Genomic DNA, 26994 nt, shown 5'->3' with positions numbered 1-26994 from the left:
ATACTTAAAAACAAAAGGTGGTGCCATTTGTGTAACTTGTTGACCTTTTACATGATCTGTTTATGACATGTCTGTACTTTCTTATCCTGCCTTTACTTTTCTCCCTCATTCTCTGTAAAATAGATTTGTTTATTTATTGATTTACTTACATCTATTACGAATATATTACAATTTTATTTTTTCAGAAATAAGTATTAACAAAAAAAAAAGCTAATAAAGAGCATAGCTGCAAACCTCAAGTGTAAAAGATAAACTCCTTTAAGCTTTTGCCTCCTTACAGATTTACAATTGTCTTTGGAGGTCTCTGTCCCATATATTCATATCAATAAGCTACTTCGAAAAATACATGGTCTAATTTCTATATATCTTTTAAAAAAGCATGTTCTGGACTGACGCTAAAGGTTAAATGGAATGTGGACAGATCTACATTGTTGTTGTAATCTTTTGACCTACACTATGATACATCAACTCATAGATGTCGGTATGCACGCTGATATACATTATCAGGACTGTGACATGAGTGCACTCTTGCAATGAAGTTCATGTTGGATTTACTGCAAGCTTTACATCTTTCATTCCACAGGGCAAAAAAGTTGTGGGTTTTTTTTTTTTTCTGAGGTTTTATGTATTTATCTGTAAAACTATTCTGCTTCCTCATGTGGGCTCCATCAGTAATCCATGGAGTTAACAATGGAGCAAAGAGCAAACACAAAGCCCTTTAACTTTACCCAAAGTTTCCTTTACAGGAAATACAGGATTAATTGCTCACACTCTTAAATAATTTTGTGACAACACAAATTATCTCTATGTTTCTTCTGACCATATATTGTGGAAAGGTGCTGCTGTACTGGGAATATCTTTCTGCAAAGCTGCATATTCACCTTTGCACCATCTTGATAAAAAAGTGCATCTGATAAAATAACCTGGAATAGATTTCTTCATTTTCCAGTCTGGAATTTTCCCAGCTGTTCTGTTCTGTATCCACACAAAAATTAACTGCTGGCATTCTTGAGGTAGGATAGTTTTCTCCAAGAAAAATGGTATTTCAATCTATGGTAACTTCAAATCTGCAGTCTGAAAGCCCCTTTAGCTTACTGTTGGTACAACTATGCTCCTCTGGGTGTTGCTTTGTACACCTTCAGTTGTGTCAAAGGAAAAAGGGTTAATGTTATTTGCTTCAAACTTGGCATAGACTCAGTTGAGAGAGCAATCTCTGAACAGAAATTCTGCTTGAAGTCTCTATCCTGTTTGGAAAACTTCAAATGAATAAAAACATATGAAATGAGGAGTTTTGAGAAAATCTATAACCACAGGGACATGTCTAATAACCTGTTTTGGCTCCTAAGGTGCCTCTGGAGAGCTAGTTTAAACCAAGACCTTTGGAAATACAAGGAAACAATTTCCCACAGGACATACTGATGTAGAGAAATACAGTTGCTAGTCCATTATTTAGCTTGTAGAAGAAAAAGCTTCAAATAAATAGACTTTTTCATATCCCTAAGGAGATAAGAAGTCAAAGATGCAGGCATGATTAGGTTTGTGCTTTGCTTGTAAATGCAAAAATTTCATCTTGGTAACCTTCTGAGCAACAGGCTTATGCAGCCATATGCTGCAGCATATTAACATGCAGAAAGCTTTTAAGAAAATACAAGCCTGTTTCCTCTATTGACAGACATATAGATGTAAAAGGGTGCCATACAGAGCCTTCATAAGATACATGCCCTGATTTCTCAAAGCTTAACCAAGACCGCATATCAAGCCTGGCCTCAGAATGATGAACAGGGGCAAATGGTGAAAATAACTTCACTCCTTACAAATCAGAACCAGTAACTTACAGTGTTATGCTTTGGATTCGGAGACAAGACATCTCCCATCAATCATCCAGAATAGAAGTATCAATTTGGAGCGGCTGAAGACTGACAGACCTGCTGGAAATTTTGGGAAAACTTTTCAAAACACAGGTGCACAAGCCTAGGCAGACCTAGGCCTATATGGGAAGCTAGAATTTCACCAGCATTGAAAGCCCATAGCCCCTACAACAAAATGACTGGTAATGAAATTACTAGACAAATGTTTGGCAGCCAGAGGTCATTATTATTGGCCTTAAGGAGCTACACTGATGAGGTCCTCAGTTATTCACAGAAAGTCAATTTTTTTAATATATAAAAAGCTGCCTGTTGGCTTTCTATGTTTTGGTCATTTACTGTCCTATATGATGATACACGATTGTCAACAGTTTAAGAAGAACAGGAGCAGAGGGGACTTAATGTTCTAGCTCCAAGTATATAAGCTCATAAATATGTTCCAAAAAATAGAGCAAGTGAATACAAACCACAACATTTGAAAAGCCTGAATTTTAATATAGTTTGAAAAATTAGCTGATTTCTTTACTTCCTACTCCCACTCCTTTAATTGTATTCTGTTTATTAGCACAATATGATGCAAATGAAGGGGTAAAAAGCTGAGCTTTTTTAACCAGTTACAAGGCTAATATTAAATACTTGTAGTATTTAAAATTGTTACAGCAAGAAAAGCTAGTCTGATGACATGCTGAGCTGAGCTTGGGAAGCAAGTTACACTGAGGCAGCACCCTTGCTTAATAAGAAGTAGAGGTAATTCAAGGCAGCTTACTCCTCACCAAAAAAGAGATATGCAATAACTAATAACTTTCCTGACAACAGTCCTACAAGCTCTGATTTCACTTAAAGCTACTCCACTTTAATATGGCTTTCAGGAGAGGAAAAACTAGGACTTAAAAGCCATTTGAGTCACTGGCCTGCCAGGTGCTCACAGCTCCATCATCTTCCACGCTAACCTAGGATAGGGATTAAACTTGAGAGTAAAATGCATTAACCACACCTCTCCTTCTTACTCATAAAATGCAATAGGCTAGCCATAAATAGATACTCTTTATCTAAATGTGTTGCACAGCTTTGAAGTATATAACTAAATTTTGTTTTGGGGGTGGGGGTATGAGGAGCATCAAATATGTTAGCTCAATAACTGTAAGCTAAAACAAATTAAAAACTATCACCATTTCCCCTCCATGAACCTTTCCCAGAACTGTGAGATTTATTATATCAAGATTTAACACATCAGTTAGAAAAGGGAGCTCAGAAAGATATGGCAGAACATATGGCATGAAGAAGGTGCTAAATGGCAGAATTTGAAAATTATTTGCAAGATGCTCCATAAATATTCCACCCCCCAACAGAAACTGTTTTTCTGCAGACTCTTAATAGAACTATGTGCACAGAATAAAAGGATACCTTTCTTAGCTCACAAATGGCCTGTTCTAGTATCACTGAATGGTGTGATGTAGAATTAGCCTCCATGCAGGAGGTGCTCAAAATCAGGCAGTCACTTAGCTGAGCCAGACCGTGTCATTGTTCCCACTGTACTCAGCAACAGTGGACAATATTCAGTGATGACAACGGCTCTCATGGAGCTCATTGCATCCATCAGCCCAAAGCATGAGTTCTCAAGAAGAGCAAAATCAATGTATTTCACAACCTATATTCCTCCAGCAATATAGGACACGTCAACTGAAGCCTGGATTAATATTTCCAAATGAAGTCAACAGGAGACACTCATGAAAATCACCCCATTAGGCATTTACATAGAATAGTAAATTACTTGTGTGTAGCTGCATTTTAGTTGATATCAGACGAATGGAGTTTCTTGCTAGGCATCTTAATAATACAGTCACAGGCACTTAAAAACAACAACGACAGGAATCCAATTAAAATCTAAGACTACCCAAGCTCTTACAGCTGAATGCCACTGAGGAGATCAGTTGACATATGAAATACTGCAGAATGCTAATGAGAAAGGAAATTTAAACAAAGTCCTTTGGGGCACACTGTTAATTCTCATGTAAGTTGCTGCAAATCTATCTACTGTCCACACAAATAAGACATAATCTTAAATTTCCATCTACCAAAAAAACAATTTCCTGTCTTTGAGTGAAGTGAAAACAGAAGGATGTGGCTGAAAACTTCACAAACTGAAATCTCATCACAGAAACAGATATTTAAGTTAGTTTAGCCAGGTTTGTGATTCAAGAGAACATTTCCCCAGAGTTCCCTCATTTGGGTCTGCTTTTGGGTGGTACTCAACACAGAGCTCATAAAATTCCGCATGGTAGGTGACACACCATTTTATTGTGAATGTTTTGTTTCACCTTGGAGGCATCTCTTAAATGCTAGTCTTTGAGGGACTCATTTGCGTTCATCTGCACAAGCTTCCAGCTGGTAGCCCTGCGGTAAAGCCACAACCTTCCTGTTTCATGACTCTTACTTCAAATCCTTTTGTGCATTGGACACATAGTGGCAGAGAAAAAAAGAGTTGCACAAAAGTATCTTGACAAGGACTCAGACAAGCAAAGCCATGACCTTTGTCTGAAGTGCTTCTCCTCAATATCTTATTAAGCATGGATGCTCTTCCTTTGGGGAAAATAATATCAATATACTGGCATTATCTTTTTAAGGTGCTGCTATAACCTAGGTCTAAAATATACATAACATAGACTCTTACTTTTTTAAAAAGGAAACTATGTCTTTGAAGACAACTGTCTTTATGTGGGATTATTCTGCTTAGAAACAAAGGGCCATATTTATTATTATTTACTTACAATAGTGCAAATTTTGGAAGCCCTGGAGAACAGAAACCACACATGGAGACTGGGAGTAAAATGAACCAATGTAGACAGCAAAAGGGGCAAAATTAAGGAAGAGGGGCAACAGAGGGAAAAAGTAGACAAAGATGCAGTCAAAAGATGACTTTTAAGAAACCAGATGCTGGTGCATAAGCACTCATTCTGCAGAATGCTCTCTCTGCCAGCAAAGCTAATTCCTCACAGGAACAGCCAGCCAGGTCCTCTTTGCACAATGAGAATCATTCATGTTGGTACAGAGGGCTTCAATTGTTAGGTTGCATCATTACCATGGAGTGGACTGGAGGCACTTTGCCCTGGGACTTAGAGCTTGCATGGGGCTCTGTACAAGCTTCACAACATAAAATCTTTGCACAAGCCACCTGAGACCTATCTTGAGACCAGGTAGATCCTTTACTTCTGCCACTCCTATTGAAAGACTGTTTAAGGACTCACTTCTCTAATGGCTAGATAACTCCCTCTCACTTTTAACATTAATGTAATCACATGTGATTTATACGTGCTTCTTCTCCCCCTTTTATGTAGCATTGTATTTACTTATATTTACTTAGGGTGATCAATCTTCTCTCATCCTTCATTAGATTAGCCAGGTCAATACTCATAGATTTCCATTCCCCACATTATTCAACTAGCTCCCACTTGGTTGAGATTTATTTAATCTCACCCAGCTATTGCAGAGCACCAATATTCTAGATGAGGTCTCAGCTGAGTCTTGCACAATGAAATTACTACTTCCCCTCCATTGACAGTATCTCACCTGAAATTGCCCCCACTTTCATCCTTTTCCCCCTTCCCTAACAGTTGTGTTATGTAGTCATCTTGTGGTCAAACAGGCCCGTTTCTTTCTCCTCACGTTGCTTTTTCCCCATCTGATGGTAATTCTGTTGACAGCAGAATGTTTTGTTCTGAATCTGAATGTGTCTAACCCCACATATTACAATGAGTATTAATCTCATCCTATTTCTTTTCTTGTCCTTAAGATCATCCAGTTCTTGGAGTGTAACATTCCAGTCCTACACTGCATTGATAGCCCCTCCTTGGGCTGTTTCATCACTCCAGTCTATTAGTTTCTTCCTCATTTTGTGCCGGGTTTATTTATGAAAACACTTAACAGGATTGCTTTTGAGACCTATCCTTAAAGAACATTGGTAATAACATCCTTCCATCTGAAATGCTTCCCTCAATAGTCATCTCCCCACTAAGCCAGATGCTTTACCACCGTACAGTTCTTACACAAGTTCACATCTTCCCCAGCTGGATATTTAATTTCATATTCTGTACCCTGTCAAATACTCTACTGTGGGTTAAGCAACACTTGCTGAATTTCCTTTGCCTAAAAAGCAGGTATCTCACAAAAACAAAACAAAACAACCAAAAAAACATAAACATATATGTTATCATGCTGTAATCTTCCTTTGATAAACTTATGTTGCATTTGGTCCTGTTTTAATTTATGTATATATACTTTATTATTCTTCCATTCAAAATGCATACAAAGCCATATGCACAAATGCACTTAGGCCTGTAGCTTTTCAGATTCTTTTCCTTTACCACTGAATGCCTCAAGATGTGCAATATATTTGCTGTTCTCTATTCACAAAAGCCCACTATGACTTGTTCCATTGTAGAAAATCCTTGTGCTGGACCTCCCTTTTTGTATGCCAGTCCCTTCAGGTACCTAAGGTGAAGAGTTCTTGTGAGGTGGAATGAAATGAGAACTAAGATCCCTATGCTTATTTTTCATAGTTTCATTGTCAAAATTTCAGTTCCTTTCTTCCCATTAGCCTTCTCCCCTATCCTTTTCTTCATTCTCCCTCCCTTAAATTGAACTTCAAATAAAATAGTATTTAACATGGGAAATGAGATTGTCTTTAATTAAGTGTCTCTTTTTTTTTTTTTTTTTCTTGCTCTTTTTATTTGCAGGGTTGAAAAATCTTGCACAATTTGATTAAATTTTCTTTACAAGACCTGTCTCTGCTTGACTTTTGGCAGTTATCATTCCACCCCTGCACTTCCTGACCTCTTAAATGCAGCTTTGACACCAGTCCTGACATATGTTCTTGGTATGACACCATCTATGCTTCTAAAATAACTAGAGGAATGAACTCTGACTAACCTTATTCTTTTTCCTCTTTCTCCATGGTGACTGTACCCGTATGTGGCTTTCCAGTAAGTCAGTGGCAGTCGTTCCTGTCTCAGGCAGAAGCTCAGGTTGTGCAGTTGAAGATGGATTTGAACCAAGGCTACAAATCACATAATCTCTGCCTCATACCTGCACCCCGGCCACACACTGGGCAGTATGGTTCAACAGTTAGAAAGGAGCTGGAAAATAGATGCTGGTAAGAGGTTGTACTTATCATGAAACACAGTAAGGGTAGAGAGTAAGTAGTGCAACAACAGCTTAGAAAATTAATTTGAAGCAGAAGCTGCTCTCTTCAATGAGGAAATGATTTAGCATCAAACAAACTGTTGCCTTAGTAACTAACATTTTGCCCTTTCCCTCCTTTCACTTTGAACATAAACAGTTCTCTGAACTCAGTTTTTCATCACCTATTCTATTTGCTTAACTGGTCTTCAACTGTCAGCCAAATAGCTTGCAGAGAAGTGTAAGCCTATTTTCTTTTTATGCACTGCTCTAAAATGCAAAATGGACTCCAGGACCTGGTCCTCAGTTTTTGTCAATGACAACTTAGATCAGATGTGTATCTTTCTTTCCCAGAAAGGAAAGTATTATATCTAAGACAACAAGAGTATTTCTGATAGAAACAGAAGCATCAGGTGTCTTGTAGTCATCCAGTCTACATACATGCAGCAGACTTTCTGATCATCTTTTCTTAAAATATGCACCATCCGGGATGAATAAACTGTGTAGTTTCTCTTGACGTTTATCTGGTCCTATGTAGAAGATCCGAAATTACTGCAGATAAGCAATCAAACAGCTTTAAGGAAGAAGGGAGAGTTATTTCTTCATACATGTTTAAACTCTGTATCTTCTTTCTAACCTCGGCAATTGGGCTTAATGCATGTTGGGGAAAATAAAGAAAGGAATTGTGTTCCTGGTTTTCAACTCTTGACATCAACTTTGGATGGAGCTTGGATAATGATGTCTTCTCAGAGTCAGAATATATTCCCGTATATCCAGTTCAGATATAGTCAGAGAGAATAAACTTGCAAATATTTCATGAATTAGTCCAGCCTCTTTTGGTGATGATATTACAAAGCAAAAAGCTATAAATCTACCCTTACATAAATAAACTTTAACTTATAAATAAAATAGGTATATATATTATATATGTAGTAGACAGTATTTAGGTATACTCTATGCATCTTCTCAGGTCTTGGAAAAATATAAAATGTGGATATTGTTGTCCTGAGCAGCCAAAAATCCCAACACTTTTTTTTTTTCTTTCATTTCATAATGCAAGGAAAGAACAATTAAGCTTTGAACTTCTCTGCCCTGTGGAGGGCCCTAACTACTAATGCTTGTAGGACACCAGCTTCAGAGTCAGTAGAAATACAGAGCAAGCAAAACTGTTCCTGGTACGCAGCTTGTGCTTCTTGCTCCTGTATCCCATGGTAATGACTCCATCTTTTTCCCTATCAAATTTAAGTCTGAATTTGCATAGAATTATGCACTGATGAATCCCATAGGATCTGTCTGTTCTATCCTGTTTAGAAGCTTGCAAATTTATACTGAAAATAGGCACACTTTTTAGGTGAACTGTCTGCTTCCTGGCAGCCTTAACACATAGCTGTACTATCCCTAAACAGAAGAGATTTGGTGTGAAATATCAACATGAACCCTTCTATTTGTATGGTTATAACTGCTATTACTGTATTCAGTCACGTACACTCAGTAACATGGGGCAAAAAGAGATAAAGATAAAAAGGAGAAAACTCAAAATTTTAGAAAAGTCATTCTTCTTATGCTTAGGTACAGGGCAGATCTGATGACTTAAGTAGGAGTGGGGAAGGAGTGTCAGAGACACTTGCTTGTGTCAGAAGTAGAACACTGAATTTAGTCCAATCACTTTTTCCATGCAGAAAACCCAGTGCTCTTAAATTGATATTCCAGGGACAGCAAATTGCTTCATTAGGTTTTTCTGATATTTCAGTAGGAAAACACCCATTAATCTTTAACACCATTCCCAGCAAGAGAGATACACATTGAATGTATCATATATTCTGGCACAAGACACCTGTGTACAAGACACAAACTTCAAGAGGAGAAATTACCATTAAGAAATTGCTCCATCTAAAACTGCTAATATTTGTATTATAACCAGTGGTTTTGGAAGTAGCAGCTCAAGCAACAGTGTCAAATAGTGCAGAAGGTGCATCCGAGAATACAACTTTGCCAGCATCTGATTTTCTTATCTTTCTTTTTTTCTTTGGGTACCCTGATTGTGTTTGATGTGCTTTCATGTTGGACCCTTATTCAGGAAAAAAAAAAAAAAAAAAAAAAAAAGACGCCAAACAGGAAATAAACTACATGATCTGACATGCAGCTAGAATGGCACTGAACACCACAGACTCATTCTGGAGACATTAACACTCAATTGTTTAAGCACAGTGCTTGTATAAAGGCTCCAGGACTGAAAAATGCCTTTTAATCTCTTATGTGAATTAAGATAAATTATAATGCCTAGCTGACAGAATATTAGTCACAAGCAGTTGAAAAAAAGATCACATTCATTTCTTTTGTGTTAAAGCCATTAGCTTAAAATAGTTCATAATTGGTTTTAGTCGGATGGTGAAAGCAGGGATGCCATTTTTTAAAAAGAACAGTATAAATCCAGTATGAATACTTCCAGGCAGGACTAGATTCCAAGAGGGTCAGTCAGCCTAAGCTTCTCTGCTAAACAGCTACTCAGGCATTTTGGACAGCTTCATGCATGGAATTCCATCCTTCGATTATCCAAAATTCTTTAGAGTTAATATTGGAGATCACTGGAAACAAAATCAGAAGAGTTGCAGCCTGACATAAGACCAATATTGGAAAAACAGACTGCTCAAACACCAGTGTATGGGCTCAATATCTTTCAATTAATGTGACTTGCAAAGAAGGATATATAACAGTTCCACACAACAAATACAAATTTTCCTACATGGTTAGTGGTTAAAGTTTCATGTTATGACTCAGTAGTGTTTCACCCATCTGATTGTACTTTATGAAAACATGATATCTTGGATTTCACATGAGCCAAATGAAGTTAAGGGAATATAGTCTGAACTGAGCCTTTAAGATTGGGATTCATTAACATGAAGAGGTTGTAACATTTGTTTCATGAAAGATTTTGATATTTTGCTACCTCACTCCTTTCAGGGCAGGAATGAAGACAGAATGTTTCAAAATTCTCAAAGGAAAATATTCAAAGACTAAAACATTATCTGAATTTATTTCTACATTATTATATTGTACTATGATCCAGAAATAAAATATAAATTCCAAAATAATTTCTGGGGAAAATCTTAACAGAGTAATGGATGCAAATTGGAGCATAGGAGGCTTAAGGTGAATATCAGAAAATTTTTTTTTACTGTGAGAGTGACAGAGCACTGGAACAGGCTGCCCAGAGAGGTTGTGGAGTCTTCTTCACTGGAGACATTCAAAACCTGCCTGGACACATTCCTGTGTGATGTGCTGCAGATGACCCTGCTCTGGCAGGGGGGTTGGACCAGATGATCTTTTGAGGTCCCTTCCAAACCCTGGGATTCTATGATTCTATGATTCTTATGAGAATATTGCATTATGGTGATGTGTACCCAACTCAGCAAATGTATCTGTTTTCATTAGAAGTGATATTTGTGATGGAATTTCATCCCAGTAGGGTTTCTGAGCCAGCCTCTGTGATTACATGTTTACAGAAAGACAGCAAATGGAGACTGAGTAGTTTTTGAGTGATGGAATGCCAGTGATTTTTCACAGATATGCACGCAATGGATGGAACTATTATTGAAAAATTATTAACAAATAACGAGACCTAACAGTTGAGTTAATATGAATGCATATTCACATTGATCTATTTGCATACAATCATAAGACGTATGTGTGCAAAAGACTGAACAGTAATTTAAAGGCTATTTATATAAATACTAGACCACAAATGAAGTAAGAGGCAATGTAGAGTAAGCCTCTGGGTCTCGAGGAGAAGGTTAAGAAGAAACTACTTTTATTGCCTGTCACTCATGATGATTAAAGCACTTTTCTCTATAAAAGTCGCAATGCTGGCTGCTCTCACAGAGACTCCTGGAATAAGAACAGCTGCTGTGAGTAAGACAGGGTGAGATTTTCAGACCCTCAGGGAGGCATGTTCTAGGGAGCAGCAGCAGTAACAGGGTGAATAATACAAATGAAAAAGATCTGGTAGGGTGGAGCTCTGCCAGCAAGCAGGAGCAAGAAGGCGATTACTGACAGTGGGGTGGGACAGGAACCCAGTCTATCAATAGAAATGGGAACGAGATATTAGAAGCCAGAATTGGATGGAGTTTCTCCAGACCCCACCTGACATGTCTTGCTCCCCTTACACCTTCTATAGGTGCTCAGGAAGTAAACATGCCATCTGGAAAGGCAGAAGGGATCAGAGTCAAGCACAGGGATATTGATTTAGAGGCTTTATAGCCTTTTTCTTGAATAGGTGCTGTTCAGCTGCCTTCCTGTGTCATTCAGGAAAGCTTGCCAGATTAGTCAGTCAGCAAGACAGCGATCTGTGCTTCTCCTTTTGTTTGTGTGGAAAGATACTAGCAGCATCCTCTGCCTGCAATGTTTCAAAGAGCAATAATTATACACTTCCAGAGCTCTTTAAACAGCTGAGTCTTTTCAGTGTGCTGTTATTGTTTAATTAATTAAATATGGGTACAGGTCCCAGAGACCTCATGTAATGCTCACATACAAAATAATGCAAAGTGTAATACATAACAAGTTGTCCAGGGAAGTTGGGGATGCCCCCTTCCTGGAGGTTGGTTGGGTGGAACCCTTCAAGGCCAGGTTGGATGGAACTCTGAGCAACCTGGTCTAGTGGGAGGTGTCCCTGACCAAGCAGGGGAGTTGGATCTAGAAAATCTTTAAGGTTCTTTCCAACCCAAACCCTTCTATGATTCTATGATTAATATAACCACCATAACTCTTACTCATACAATTTCTTCTCTGAACAGCCTAAGGGGCTGATAAAGAAAAGTAAGGCTTTGCAAGACTCATCATTTGACCAGTTTTCCATCTCTTTATTTCTTATCTTTTTCTGGTTAAAAGAAAAAATCTCATACATTCTATTTAGACAGAACAATAAAAATTTTTTAAAACTGCCACTGTCCATTAGGCTAGAAATTCCTAATTATCAGGAGTGATACCCAATCTAAAATAAGACCTACAGCTCTGATATGCACTGCAAGGTGAGGGCAGATAATTGAAGCAATAAAATTGCAGGAGGGATATAAAAGGCTCAGGGGAAAAAAAACCAAAAAGCAACAATGTAGTGCCAGTATAACTTTATATTCAGTTACAAGTCAGAATCACATAAGAAGCAATTATTTTCTCTACAGTCAAAATCCTAGTGTTGGAGATTACTTCAGTACAGGCTACAGAGTACTTAAAAAAGAAAGGCTTGAAAGCCCACAAGGTATAAAAGCATTTGTATGATTTGAAGAGATACGACAAACATGCTCATCAGGATTATTTTCACAAAAACCTAATTTTTAAAGCATAAACCATGTGCCAAGTAAAAGCCTCTAGTATCTCCTCATTTCTAAGAAAACCTGGCTGACCTTTTTGTCCTCTGTATATTCATTCATCCAAAGCTTTAGGACAACAGGCAAAGGATATCATAGCTGTCTTCCAAGTTGCAAGTCTGTGTAGTTTTAACATACTACTTAGTCAGATGTCAGACCTGTTCAAACATGATAAGCAAAAGATCCAAAATATTGAACATAAACAGTTGTGCCTCTACTGACTGAAGAGTATAACTATATAAATACTGTTTTCATAATTTTGTAAATTAGGCTTCTTAAACATATGACCCTGGGCAAAAAGAAATTTTATGATCAGTAACTATAGATATTGCATAACATGTACTTTTACCTATGTCTAAACACAGGCCCTTTAATCCTCAGGATGGGTCTATCTACAGCTTGAATTAAGCTGCAGACTCTAATGTACCCAACTCAGACCGCCACAAGAGAGACATTTGAAAGAAACTGTGCAAGAAAGGAAAGCATTATGCTGTGCAGCAGCAATCATGAATTCTATCTCCTGGTGTAAAAAATTAGGCAAAAGACAGTGGTCAGACATGACAGGCCAGACTGGGCCACACCACGAGAAACACAGTGCCACCAAGAGGCTCATCAGACATGAATTCCTGTCATTTTCTTGAGAACTTGGTCTTCCTCTATCAGGTGACTAGAGAAAGTGCCCCAACCCTTCATGGGCCTGGTAAGCATTAAAGAGGATCATAACTGCAGGTTGCCTAACGCACCTCTCAGCTCTCACACAGGACCAAGCATATCTATGCCATTCCTGGCAGTTGTTGTTCCAACAGAATTGGACATTGAACATAGACATCCAACCAACCTCCCCATGGCCACTGTGGTAAGTGATGACTTTCTGTCAGCTGTCTAATTCTGGCAGATTATCCTGTTGCAGGACAAAATTAATTCGCAACCGACTTGCATGGATGACTACTGAGAAACTAAGTTTTGAGTTACTTGGGTACCATCTTTACATTGTTAACATCAATAAGGTAAGGTTACATTACACCAATTTTCCAGCCTGTTTTTCTGCTACCAAGAGGGTTAGAAACTGACTGCAGTTTCTAACAGCAAGCAGTATAAAATTCAGTACATTTGCAAGACTACATGCTTACACGATTTCCTCTCTTGTATTTTGCCTTTTACAAGTAGTAGATTACATCAGCAAAAATCAAGACAAAACCAAGACAGACAACTTAACCTTCAAATACCTGCAAGCAGTATGTTTAAAGCAAAACATGGAACATTGCTTCTTCCCAGTAGGAAATTACTGAAGGGCCTCCGTTATTTTTATGAAAACTAGGCCATCACCAGAATTCTTTTCCTTCTTTAAAACAAAGGAAATCTACAATTATTTTCCTGATTAACCATATAATCATGGAGTGGTAAAGGTTGGAAGTGACCTCAAAAATCATCAGGTTCCAACCTCTCTGCTATGAGCAGGGACACCTCACATTAGACCAGGCTGCTCAAGGCCTCATCCAACCTGGCCTTAAACACCTCCAGGGAAGGCATCCACAGCCTCCCTAGGCAACCCACTCCAGCACCTTGCTACCCTCATGGTGAAGAATTTCTTCCTGATGTCCAACCTAAATCTACCCTCTTTCAGTATAAAAATCATTATCCCTTGTCCTATCACTACCCTCTCCGGTGAAAAACTCCTCTCCAACTTTCCTGTAGTCCCTTCAGGCACTGGGAGTCTGCTATAAAGTCTCCCTGGAGCCTTCTCTTCTCCAGGCTGAACAGCCCCAGCTCTCTCAGCCTGTCTCCATAGCAGAGGTGGTCCAGCCCTTGGATCATCTTCATGGCTCTTCTCTGGACCCTCTCCAACAGCTCTATGTCTATCCTGTGCTGAGGGCACCAGAGCTGTACACAGTACTCCAGGTGGGGTCTCACCAGAGCAGAGCAGAGGGGCAGAATCACCTCCCTGGCCCTGCTGGCCACACTTCTTTTGATGCAGCCCAGGATGCAGTTGCTCTCTGGGCTCCAGCACACACTGGTGGCTCATGTCGAGCTTCTCATCAGCTACCACCCCCAAGTCCTTCTCTTCAGGACTGCTTTCTACACATTCTCCCCCCAGCCTGTATTTGTGCCTGGGATTGTGCTGACCCAGGTGCATGACCTTGCTCTTGGCCTTGTTGAATTCCATGAGGTTGGCAAGTGTCCACCTCTCAAGCCTGTAAGAGTTGCTCTGGATGGTGTCCCTTCCCTCTAGGGTGTCAACCACACCACACAGCTTGGTATCACCAGCAAACTTGCTGAGGATGCACTCAATCCCACTGTCCATGTCTCCAACAAAGATGTTAAACAATAGTGGTCCCAGTACTGACCCCTGAGGGTCACCACTCATCACCTGCCTCTACTTGAACACTGAACCATTGACCACAACTATATGGGTGTGGCCATCTAGCCAATTACTTATCTACTGAGTGGTTCTTCTGTCAAAGTCATGTCTTGTCAGTTTGGAGACCAGAATGTCATGTGAGACAGTGTCAAAAGCCTTGCACAAAATCCAGGTAGATGACGTCAGCTGCTCTGCCACCATCCACCATCTCTGTAGCTTTGTCATAGGAGGCCACCAAATCGGTCATGCATGATCTGCCCTTAATGAAGCCATGCTGGCTGTCACCAATCACCTCCTTTTTTTCCATGTGCCTTAGCAGATTTTCCAGTAGGATCTGTTCCATAATCTTGCATGGCACACAGGTGAGACTAACTGGCCTGTAGTGCTCCGGGTCTTCCTATTTCCCCTTTTTAAAAATAGGGGCTATGTTTCCTTCTTTCCAATTGGCAGGAACCTCAACAGACATCCATGATCTTATCCAATATGATAGACAAAGGCTTAGCAATTGCTTCCACCAGCTCCTTCAGGACCCGTGGATGGATCCCATCAGGTCCCATAGACTTGTGCACCTTCAGGTTTTTTAGATGGTCAAAAACCTGTTCTTCTCCTACAGTGGGAGGTACTTTATTTTCCCAGTCCCTGCTTTCACCTGCTGTGGCCTTTGCTATGAGACTGGAGCACTTTCCAGAGAAGACTGGTACAAAGAAGTCATTGACAACCTCAGCCTTCTCAATATCCTGCATAGCTAGGTCTCCCGTTTCCTTCAGGAAAGGGCCTACATTTTCCTTGGTTGTTCTTTTATGCTCAATGTACCTATAGAAGCTTTTCTTATTGCTTTTTACATCCCTGGCAAGATTTAATTCCATCTGGGATTTGGCTCTACTTACCTGATCCCTAGCTGCTCAGACAGCTTTTCTGTAATCTTCCCAGGGTACCTGTCCTAGCTTCTACCCCCTGTATACTTCCTTCTGAAGTCTGAGCTTTTCTAGGAGCTGCTTGCTCATCCATGACAGCCTCCTAGAGTTTACCTGATTTCCTCTTAGTTGGAATGCATTGCTCTTGGGCCTGGAGAAGGTGATCCTTAAATATCAGCCAGCTTTCATGGGCCCCTCTTCCCTCCAGGATGTTATCCCATGACACTCTCTTGAGCAGATCCCTGAAGAAGCTGAAATTTGCCCTCCTGAAGTCAAGGCAGTAAGCTTACTGTGAGCCTTCCCTGCTGCCCTAAGGATCTTGAACTACATGAATCCATGGTTGTTACAACCTAGGCTGCCCTTGAGCTCAGCATCCCTCACCAGCCCTTCCTTGTTGGTGAGAACAAGGTCCAGCATAGCACCTCCCCTTCTTGGTTCCTCAATTACTTGGAAAAGAAAGTTGTCATCCATGCATTCTAGGAACCTTCTGGATTGTTTGTGCTTTGCAGAGTTGTCCCTCCAAGAGATATCAGGGTAGTTGAAGTCATCCATGAATACCATGGCTTGTGAACATGAAGCTGCTCCTATCTGTCTGTAGACTGCTTTTTCTATATTGTCCTCCTGGTCAGGTGGCCTGTAGCAGACCCCCACTGTAATGACCCTTGTCCCTGCCTTCCCTTTAATCTTAAACCATAAGCTCTCATTTGGCTCCTCATCCATCCCCACGGAGAGCTCCATGCACTCCAGCTGGTCTTTGACATAGAGGGCAACACCCCTACCTCATTTTCCCTCCCTCTCCTTCCTAAAGAGTTTATAACACTCTATCCTTACACTCCAGTCCTAAGAGCCATTCCACCAGGTCTCTGTGATGCCAATAAGATCATAACCCTGCAGACATGCACACATCTCTAACTCTTCCTGTTTATTCCCCATGCTGTGTGCATTTGCATAGAGGCATTTAAGCTGGGCCTGACTAGCTGGAGGAGCTGAGATTTCATTATGCCACGCTCCAGGTGCTCCCCTGCTGACCTGCAGCCCTTCTATAGGGTCAGGGCATCCACTACTGGTGCAGCATCACACTGAATTGATTGGTGTGGGATGAATGGAGGTTCCCACCTCCCAGCCTCATCAGTTTAAAGCCCTCTTCACCATCTTGGCTCTTCTCCTTTTCTGAAAGGTGGATCCCATCAGGCTCCAGCAAGACAGGCTTATCCCATGATCCAGATAGCCAAACCCCTGGCTGTAGCACCAGTCACATAGCCAGTTGTTGATGTGCTGGACCCAATTGTCCCTGTCTATTCCCTTCCCTTTGACTGGTAGGATTGATGAAAATACTCCTTGTGCTCCAGAGTTCTTAAGTGCTGCTCCCAGGGCCTAGCAATCCTTTTCAACATCCTTAACACTACTGGTGGCTGCATCAGTGGTACCCACATTAAACACCAGGAGCGGGTAAGTCATTTGGGTGTACGAGGCTAGGGAGCATCTCAGTGACATCTCTGATGCAAACACCTGGTAGACGGCACACCTCTCTAGAGAGCTGGTCTGGTCTGCAAACAGCTGCCTCTGAGAAGAGAATCACCTACTACTACTATCACTTGTCACTTTTCTTGGTTGCACTGGTTGTCATACTTGGAACAGACCAAGCCACCTTATTCTGCTCCACCACTGGTGCAGGCTCATTACTTTCCCCTTCTATTGTTTGCAGATGAGTTAAACTGGTTCTTCAAAGGCATCTCAGGCTTTGTGGGGGGTCCTTACCCTTGCTTGTTACTTTAGTTCTTCTTCCTACTACCTTCCACTCCTCCACTTCAGTGGCTCCCCTCCTTTCCACGTGCGCTGAGGGGCAGTATTTGGCTGACTGGGCACAGGCTGCATGTCCTTGGAAGTGATCACACAGATCACACTGTCCAGCTCATTTTCTGCCTCCCTGATACTCCACAGCCTCCTCGCTGTGTCCTGCAGCTCAGCTATCTGCTGCAGGAGGTCATTCACCTGCTCACAGCTTTTGCAGGCAGGCTTCCCCCTCACCTCAGGCACAAGAGAATTGCCCGGGCAGCTTCCACAGCCTGGGGTCTGCACAGCAGCGTCACACCTCAGGAGCTCTGTTTGGGCCATTCTCAAGGTGGAGAGGGTAGATCCCACAGCTGGAGCTGCAGCCCTGGCCTTCCTCCTTGTAACTGCCATTCTGCCTCCTGCATCTTTCCTGCTCACTGGAACTGCCACGCAAACTGCTGTGTCACACCCTTCCAACATGCCGTGCTCCTGGTCACTGACACTTCCCAGGGACACTTTTGAGGGAGTGTGGGTGGGCTCTGCTCACACCTCCTCAGCATCTCTCTAACGAGCTGCCCTTCTCCTGGCACTGTCTGGGCTATGGTTTCAGCTCTTCATTCATATTAAAGACAATTCTGAGCTGTGTTTCAACAGCATTGCTTAAACAAATTGCTTTAGAGAGTAGACATCCACTTTCCAAACCTCTGCTTGATGCCCTGCATAGAATAGATAGTGTAATGCTACTGCCAGTTCAGAAGAAGCAATGCCATAAAGGAAATACTGCACACTTTTTAATCTGCCAGACATCCTGGTTTACTGCAGTTATTTATAATTTTAATATAAACAGCACAAAATGCCCTGCATGTGTGGCTTGCTTTCCTGTAATCTCACCAGGTCCTTCTCCATTACAATAATGGAAGAAGTGGTTTAACTACATTCACAGTATACCAGCTCCTCAGTCCCCATGAGGAAATCTATATTAAAAACACAGCAGCAAAATGGCAAAAGACAGAACTCTATTTATCCAAGAGTGTTTAGCTGGAAGAAGGAGCTAGGTTTGATAATGAAATCAGGAGCCTGGCCCTTTACAAAGTCTGCATTTCTACAGGCCAGCTTCTCTCTAAGACTAAAACTGTTTGGACTTGAAAAGTCACTATGTTTGCCCTCTATGCTGCAAACAGTGATGACTAATGATTTCGCTGAATGAAAAATACAGTGCTGATGCAGTCACACCTGGAATATTGTCCCTGTTCTGAACACTGTCATTACCAATGAGTTATTAGCAGTCCAAAGGGTACTCAGAAGAACGGAAAACATTATTAAAGAGATGGTGCAATTGTCTTAGAAAGAAAGACTAGGAGAGATAAGTGGTATTCAAGTAGGCTAGCATGGAAAAGGGGCAAGTTTATTGAAAGGCCTCACTTGAATTCTCTGCTGTTTTTAGATGAGGGTGTCCCAGGGCAGCGATGTTCTAGGGGCAGTTGGCCTCCAGAGGCCGAGTGTGCATTTCCCAGCAAGACCAAGATGCCAACAGAATTTCCCAGCAACTGTGTAAACTGATTTCTTAATGAGTAGTTATGTGAGAGAGAAAACATACGAAAGCAAAATGTTAAGGGTCTGAATCTAAAGCACATCCTTAAATTATCTAGGTCCATTTGAGGGTGAAATCTGCGAGAGCTCAGCATCCAGACAACTTAGATATCTTTTGTCAGCATGACTGAAACAGAGAATAAATCTAATCGACTTTCACAGCAGTTAGGTTCTCCAATGTACAAATGCAACTTGAACTGGAGTTACTTGAAAATTTCCACACTTTTGAAGACACTACTATTGGCTGTTTTGCACAGAAGGGAAGAAAGCAGAAGTCATACACTCCAAGTGCCATAGCCACAGCTACTTAGGAGAAAAAGGAACAATTAAAAAATAACCAAGAGCAGTTCAGTATTAACCAACTTGTGGTAACAAGAGTAAAGCAGAATGAGAGACCAGCTCTACATAAGGGAATCAGGGAGAGTAGTGAACAACATCATTAAGATTGAGAAGAAATACACCTGAACTTCAAACAAGAACCAGCCTGACCCAAGGTACCTTCAGATAAAGTTTCACACTCTGCTTATCAGTGCAGGGAGTGAAGCAGTGCAAAGCTTAGACTCAGTTCAGTTTGTTTCCAGGAGACCCAGCCTGGCTTTGACCATGTCATTCCAGGTAAAACCACATAGTTCAGTCACTCGAGACAAGCCTTCTGAGCATCACTCAGTTTCTGAGGTGTAGTAAAGTGAGAGGGCTGGACAATGCTGGAATTTAGTAGTTGCCTTTTTCCTTTAGGAACTGGTGAGAAGCATAAAAGTTTAAACCCACCCAGAAAAAAAAATAAAAAATTAATGCATTTTTATCTCTTTAATATGATCATCAAAAACAAAGTACATAGCACCAAGAGCACAAAGTTAGCCTAAAGAGTCCCCAAAATAGAGTTGTTAGAAAGAAAAAACCCAAACAAAACACATGAAAAAAAAAAAATGTATGGGAGGAGGGTTTTCACAATCCCTCTGTGTAAAATGCTGGTGGTATGTCTGTTGCATAAATCGATGTATATACCATCCTGGAGAACATACCATGAGTGCCAGCTGTCCTCATGGGGCATGTACACTGTGACAGCAGGATGCATAACAGTATTTGAGACAGGGCTTCTGTCTTCTGATCTCTTGCCACTGAGCAAGAGGCTGGCTACTACATTCCCTTCAAAATCTGAGACAAAAATGACATTCTGAAGATGTTGTGATGGCAAAACAGGATTTGTATTTAAGGACTGTCTCAGCTAACCAGGGACCTCTTATCACCTTTACATTTACTTTCTTCTCCTTCCATCTAGCCCTCTATTCATTTACAAGTCCCCTCACATGAGATTTTTGCCAGAAGGAAGAAATGAGGGTTCTCACATCTCTTTTTCATGTGCCACTCAACTCTGACCGACACTCCTTGGGTAGATCTCTCTTCCTCTCCTTCCGTTCAGCTTGGCAACTTTCCTTCTTCAATGATACATCTTTATTCACAATGTTCTCTTTGTAAGCTTTCACCTTTAATAACTCACTAGCAGCCAAGGAATTTTCTCAATTTCTTTTTTGACAGCTCTCTCTACTATAAGATCCCTACCTTTATCATTGTTTTAATTCCTTTTTGCTTGCCACTGGATAGATTCCTACATTCAGTCAGTTAATACTGTGTGGGTATCCGCAGAGCAGAAAATCTTTCTTTTTGAAGTGTGTATATATTATGCATAACTCATTCCCCATAATTATACAGAGTGCTCTCATTTCTGGAAATGACTGCTCTTCTTATTCTGTCTGGAAGTAATAAGATACATTGTAACAGGCTCCACAGACTGCAGAAACAGCACTGTATATAATGCAATGATAAACTTACAAGAAAGCCTCCTTGAGTGATTTCTTGTTTACTGGGAAACAAAATGTGCAGACAAGAGGTTTACTTCAGCACAGTGCCCACCAATCTTGCTCTGTTAAGAATGAAGGGTTTGGCACTGTCTAGATTTCTCATCTCAGTTTTCCTATACTTCTTGATCTGTCTCCTCCAATTGCCTGTCGCACCAGTCTTGATCACTCAGTCACCTCTATCTCTTAATCTCTTCTCATATACCTTTTTTGCTGTTGTCACTATGAGGGAAATATCCTCTACAATGTGATCCATATGAATATTCCCTTATCTTTCTCCAGTAAAAAGGTCTTCAAGAGGAATTAGCTTAGAAATCAGTCATCTGGTAGGCTATTGTTTTGCTTAAATTTATTATTTTTTTTTAACATGAATAGCAGAATTACTACCATCTGACTTCTGCCCTCCATAGGCAGGCTGCCTGCCATTAGAAGGTTCAGCAGCAAAGTGTCAAAGCCATCTGCATCTTGAGGTTTCATAGGCGTAGTGGGAGGCCGTGCAGGCAAACACTCAGCTGGGGACAGGCACAGCAAGAGGCATTTTGCTGCTGGCTTGCATGTGCCACACTGACATGCCTCCAGGCCTTCTCATGTCCACATGGCAGCTTGCAGCTCGAAGCCTCTGGCTGTTCACGTGCTTGGCTCTCAGGCTTGGCTCTCTCCTCTATCAGCTTCGCCTGTCTCTTCCAAAGAAAAGTACTGGGATACCTCAATTTTCCAACAAATGGTAATGCTACTATCCAGAGGGGACAGTTCTGCTAATCTAAAATTGTGACAGCTCCAGACCCTCTCTCACTGATAAAGTAGTTTTGATGCTTCATATATTTGGGACTCTTACTGACAGTGGATTCATACCACAATAACCCTGCCAGATAATTTGCTGTCGTCAAACAAGCAAGCAAGCTAGGAGCATTAGCAATCAAAATCCACATAATTAAATTCTTTCACCTAGTGACATGAGCTTTCACATAGGCCACCCTGGATTTGCACCTGGTAACCCAAACATTAATTCACCGAGGCATCCAAAGGCTTTTCATGATCAGCTGCTAGTCTGATTTAGGACAAAAACTACTGTAGATCTTCAATCATAACTCAGTGGTAAGAGCATATCATCACCCATTGGTTCTATTCTCTTGCACCCTTGACTTGTGAACATGATTATATGGTCCTGTCTTCTAATGCCACTAGCATCCTCAAAGGGCTCATGATTCCTTATTCTTTATGCATGCCATCCAGGCATATTTACCAACAAATCAAATACAAAGTCACTTTGTTGTGAACACTGTGTTTGTCCTGCAAATTGCAGTTTTTCAAGGAAGCTCACCGTATTGATCAGCTTCTGTCAGAACATATGAATCATAACTCATCAATGCCTTGGCACAAAATGTAACACAACATCACTGCTTGATGGGATGCTTTATTCAGCCAAGCAGTCACATGGAGAATTTTGAAAAATGCTTTGTTGAAGACAACTGAGTAGAAAAACATGGCTTAATGAAACAAATACACCAAACTGCAGTCAAACACATCTTCAATCTGTTTCTGCTCTTCTCAGTAATTCTACCAATTTATTAACTATGACAATTCACACTAACCTTCTCTTAACCTGGAACTCTGAGAGTATACACTATTAAATGTGATACAGGAAAAAATCCACAAGGTGATATAGGTATCACTTTTCTGGTACTTTCTTACTTCAGTACAACCTGGCGTCTCTTCACCCCATTGGTTTCCCTAGATGCAACTAACTTAAAAACAAGAAAACCTGCACAACAGAGAACCCTGACACTGTATGCTCCAGATGAAGCAGGAAAATATCAAAGGCAATATCAACACATTTGTCTACAGTACCATTTACAGAATGAAACTGATACATTTGCAGCTAAAAGCATACTGCTAACTGTAACCTTACAATTCCCAGGAAATAAGCAGATTTTCTGACATATTTGTACTGATGTCATATAAACCATTTTTTCCCCGTAGTTCTCATGGATCTTATAGGAAAAACAGGGTAAAGACAAAAATCTCCCAAAAACTGACTTGTATCTGAAAGCATCAGCTGAAACTGAGAGTTACTCAACTTTTTGCTTTAACAAGACTTCTCTACTGAAATGCTTTCTAAGCATTGCTTGCTTTGTTTTCAATAAGTACTGATATCACAGATCCCTGAAGAGCAGCAGAAACAAATTAGAAACCTGTCAGATTTTTTCTTTCCTTTTGAAAGGCCTCAGACCAGACAGCTGTGTCATCCACAGAACAGCCCCTTTGCTTCTATTTCTCTCCAAAGATCCGCATGGACTCACAAAGCACAAATAATCCAGCTCCATTCTCCTTCTCAACAATGAAGGCACTCGGCACTTTCAGCCTAGTTTCCCTTTCAGCTTCACTGCTGTACTAGTTTGCATTAGCTATTAGCCCAGCTCCCTTTAACCCCAGCTACTTCTACTGAACCTGCTTTATTTGAAGGTTTCAGGCATCCATTTACTCTGAGACCTTGGGATATCACTTCTGTCCAAGCTCCAACTTCTAAACACTACCTCCAAGCCAGCAGGAGGCAAAAAGTGTAATTCTTAACTCTGGACCACAAAGGGCAGCACCACTTAGTGCAGTGCTAAGTTGTGGCCCTACAGAATCCGGTATCTACACAACAGTTTTTGAGCTAAACATAAAAGATGACACTATCAGAGAATATGACTCTACATTTTAAAGTATCACTTTTTGTCAGTTTCCACTTGCTCAGAGAGAGGAAGGTTATGGTCGAGGCTGATGCTGTGGCAATAATCACCTTAAGAAACCCTGGGTAAACCAATAGTCCACATGGGTCTAAGATCTCTGCCTCTAAGGTAGGATAAGGTAGGATACCTCAGAGGGAATTTGAGTTGGGTTCATCCTCCTCAATCCACTTATCAAAAAGTGCAAGAAAGAGCAGCTCAGTTGTGATCTAAAAAAATCCTGACCTTTACACTGGGTGCTTGGAAAAAACAGAAATTTACGTATTAAATAATTCACATGTATCCAATACCAGAGGAAAGGAATCAATCCCTGTTCTGTGTCAACACAATGCTTAACACTACAGCCAAAAACCAAAATACATATAAACGAACAAACCTTTCAAAGTATTGCAGATCCTCATGCAAAGTTAATTTGTACTCTTGAATCCTCATGTCTTAATTATTAATACTAAATATTTGAAATGAAGGAATTTCCAAGTGCTGAAACTTTGGAGGAATTTTAGACTGAATTCACTTAAAACCTAGTTAGGGACAAATAATCTCCTTTCTAATTAAGAACAAAGAACTAATTAAGAACTTATTTTTTCAGTAATTTTGTGTTTTACTGTTACACCCAGCTACACACACAAATACCCACACAGCTGGAATAGAACCACACTAAAATGAGGAAAAGGAAGTTAACAAAAGTGATGGCTCACAAACCCATAGGCAACAGGTAAGTGTATTGGAAGTACAAACTAAGGGATATTTTGAATCTGGATAGGTGTAATTTTATTAAATTTGCCAGCAAACAAGAAAACAATGTTTCCCAAAAAGTCAGTGCAAAACCACAGAAAAGCCAATTTCAGATAAACACTGCATTCATTTTTTGCCATACCAATATTTATTTTTCATATGGACAATATCAAAGGCTGAATGTGTAAAGGCATTAAAGAAGAAACAAACTTCTCACATCTATTTCTTATATTAAATACAGGAGAATGTGCTAAAAAGATTCTAATAGGCATCCACGCTTTTTATGAATTCTCAATTTAAAGCTGTAATCTCTCAGAAAATCTCTAGAGATTTTTAAGCTTCTCATACATGCAGTTCTTCATATCATGCAAGAAAATATTTGCTCTAGCAGTAATTTTGGCTGTGCCATGCATCTATGTAAAACAGAGGCAGCAGACAAGAGCATACAAGATATATATCAGCTCAGAGCTAATGCTTATCTCTAATGAGCCTACAGTAAGGAAATATCAAAGCTACCTCTGACAGCAGGAATATAAAGAAATTATAGGATTTCTTGAAATGTGGCTTACACAGACTGAAACTAAACATTTGAAAATGCTATACAATCCTAAGCTGTTGTGCAATGTCAGTGACATGTTAAACACAACTGCTGTCCTCATTCTGGTACACTTGAATTCAGAGTTGATTAAAATATTCTTTGGAATAAAAGGAATATAAGGATGCAATTACGAAGGCAGGTAGAAATGCAAGAGATTTATGTACATAATGCATCTCCTGAAAGGAGAGATGTTTTTCATATTCTTTTTTTCTCTCCCCATCTCCACAGCACTGACATGCACACTTTTCTGCAAGAAAACCACAAACCCTCCCCAGCTGAGGTTTTAAGGAGTATCTGGAGGGCTAGAAGGCTAAGCAGAAAGCTAACAATTGTAAAGTTATTTCTCAAGCTTCTCCATCATAACTAGCATCATGTCACTCGTCTACAACAGCTCCTGAGTAAATAGACCAGTCTGCCTGAATGTAATAAGTTTTTAATAAGCAGACCCCCAAAATACCTAGAAAACAGGTAAAAATTCTTTGCTTAGAGACACTCCTACCGGATGAATTCTGCTTTTTCTTAATTGCTGCATCGAGGTCAGGGAAAGACCATAGCATCTTCTTCCAGTGATTTAAGTAACACTGCCAGTAATGCACAAAAGGTTAAGCTTTTCTCACAGGTCTAGAGATTTTTTAAAAAGTTAAGGCATGATTTCACATCCAGAGATTGGTGCTTCTTATCTCCTGTGCCTTCTCTGTATCTGCTCATTTCCACTCAGGTAGCATATAGGAATGTATGTTAGCTACTCTGGACAAAATATATGGGGCAGGTACAGAAGAGGCTGTTATTGTCAGGGCAAACTACTACACAGCTCATCTCATCAGTGACATTGAACTTTCCTACAAGGCAATGGTGCTCCTCACCCACAGTATTATTGCAGGTGCCTCAGGTAATGCTGGTTAGGTTCCCAATTCAGACGATATACTGATATCACTAAGCCATATAAAGTGCTATTCAGTTGTAGGGTAAAAGATGTGACATTCCTGTGACATTCCTTGCCTCATCATCAAATAAATCCTCCTGCTTCTTTGACTGAGTGTTCCTTGAATTCTGCTGCCCCAGGTTATCCCTGTTCTTTCTTTTTCACTTGTGTTAGAATTGACTGTGAATTGCACTCAAGCAATTCCACATGCCTGACGCAGAAGGGCAGCCCTTGGCCTATGGTCTACTTAAGTACAGATCTATAGAGAGCTGACACTGCTTTTCTGCATGGTAGCTGAATTTCACTTGGGCAGAAGCCATCACCTACTTTTGCAAAACCCTTTTTGAAGGCGTTAAGCAAATATTTCCAGTTTGCTTGCCTCAAGGTTGAAATAGCTATGCTCTTCAATATTATTTAATAATAGCTATCTCTTTTGGAAAGTGATGCACCCTACTAAGGTCAAAATCCATTCGGACAGCCAAACATAAAAAAACCCAACAATAATTAAAAACAAGCAAACAAAAAAAAACCACAACAAAACAAACAATGCACAAGCATTCATGAGATAAGAGCAAAAGCAATGCAAAAGCTGTTCTTTTATCCTAGGTGGTAATGTATTCTTTCAGAAGGTGCTATCACTTAATGATAATGCTACTTTCATTGTATATAATGATTAATGGTAATTGCTTTTATACTTCAGTATTTTTTAGAGAACACTTTGGATTCCAATGAATACATTAGTGCCTCATTGCTGTAAACACTCTCCTTACAGCTTGGCTTGCAACACAGAGCTGGATACAAAGCAACCAAGATTAATGCTTTTTTTTTCTTGTTTTGATTTTTCTGGGAGATAAGGTTTTTTCATGAAGTGAAGAAGGAAATGAGACTAGAACTTTGACTTTAATCTAGCCATGCGTGGTATTCTAAGTCTTCCTAATGCATCTACAATTCCAGTTTCCTGTTAGATTGGTTTAGTGTTAGGCCTGTGATCAAAGAACACAATTTCTTTTGCATTACCAGGCTTTCCTAATAATGTAGAATGCCAGTCTGCAGGAAGGGGAGGGAGGAAAACAAAACAAACAAACAAAAAAAACCCACAAACAAGAAGATACACCTTT

The sequence above is a fragment of the Apus apus genome, chromosome 1, assembly GCF_020740795.1.
Source record: "Apus apus isolate bApuApu2 chromosome 1, bApuApu2.pri.cur, whole genome shotgun sequence".
NCBI lineage: Eukaryota > Metazoa > Chordata > Aves > Apodiformes > Apodidae > Apus > Apus apus.
The sequence above is the reverse complement of the archived record's forward strand: the minus strand, read 5'-3'. Positions refer to the sequence as shown.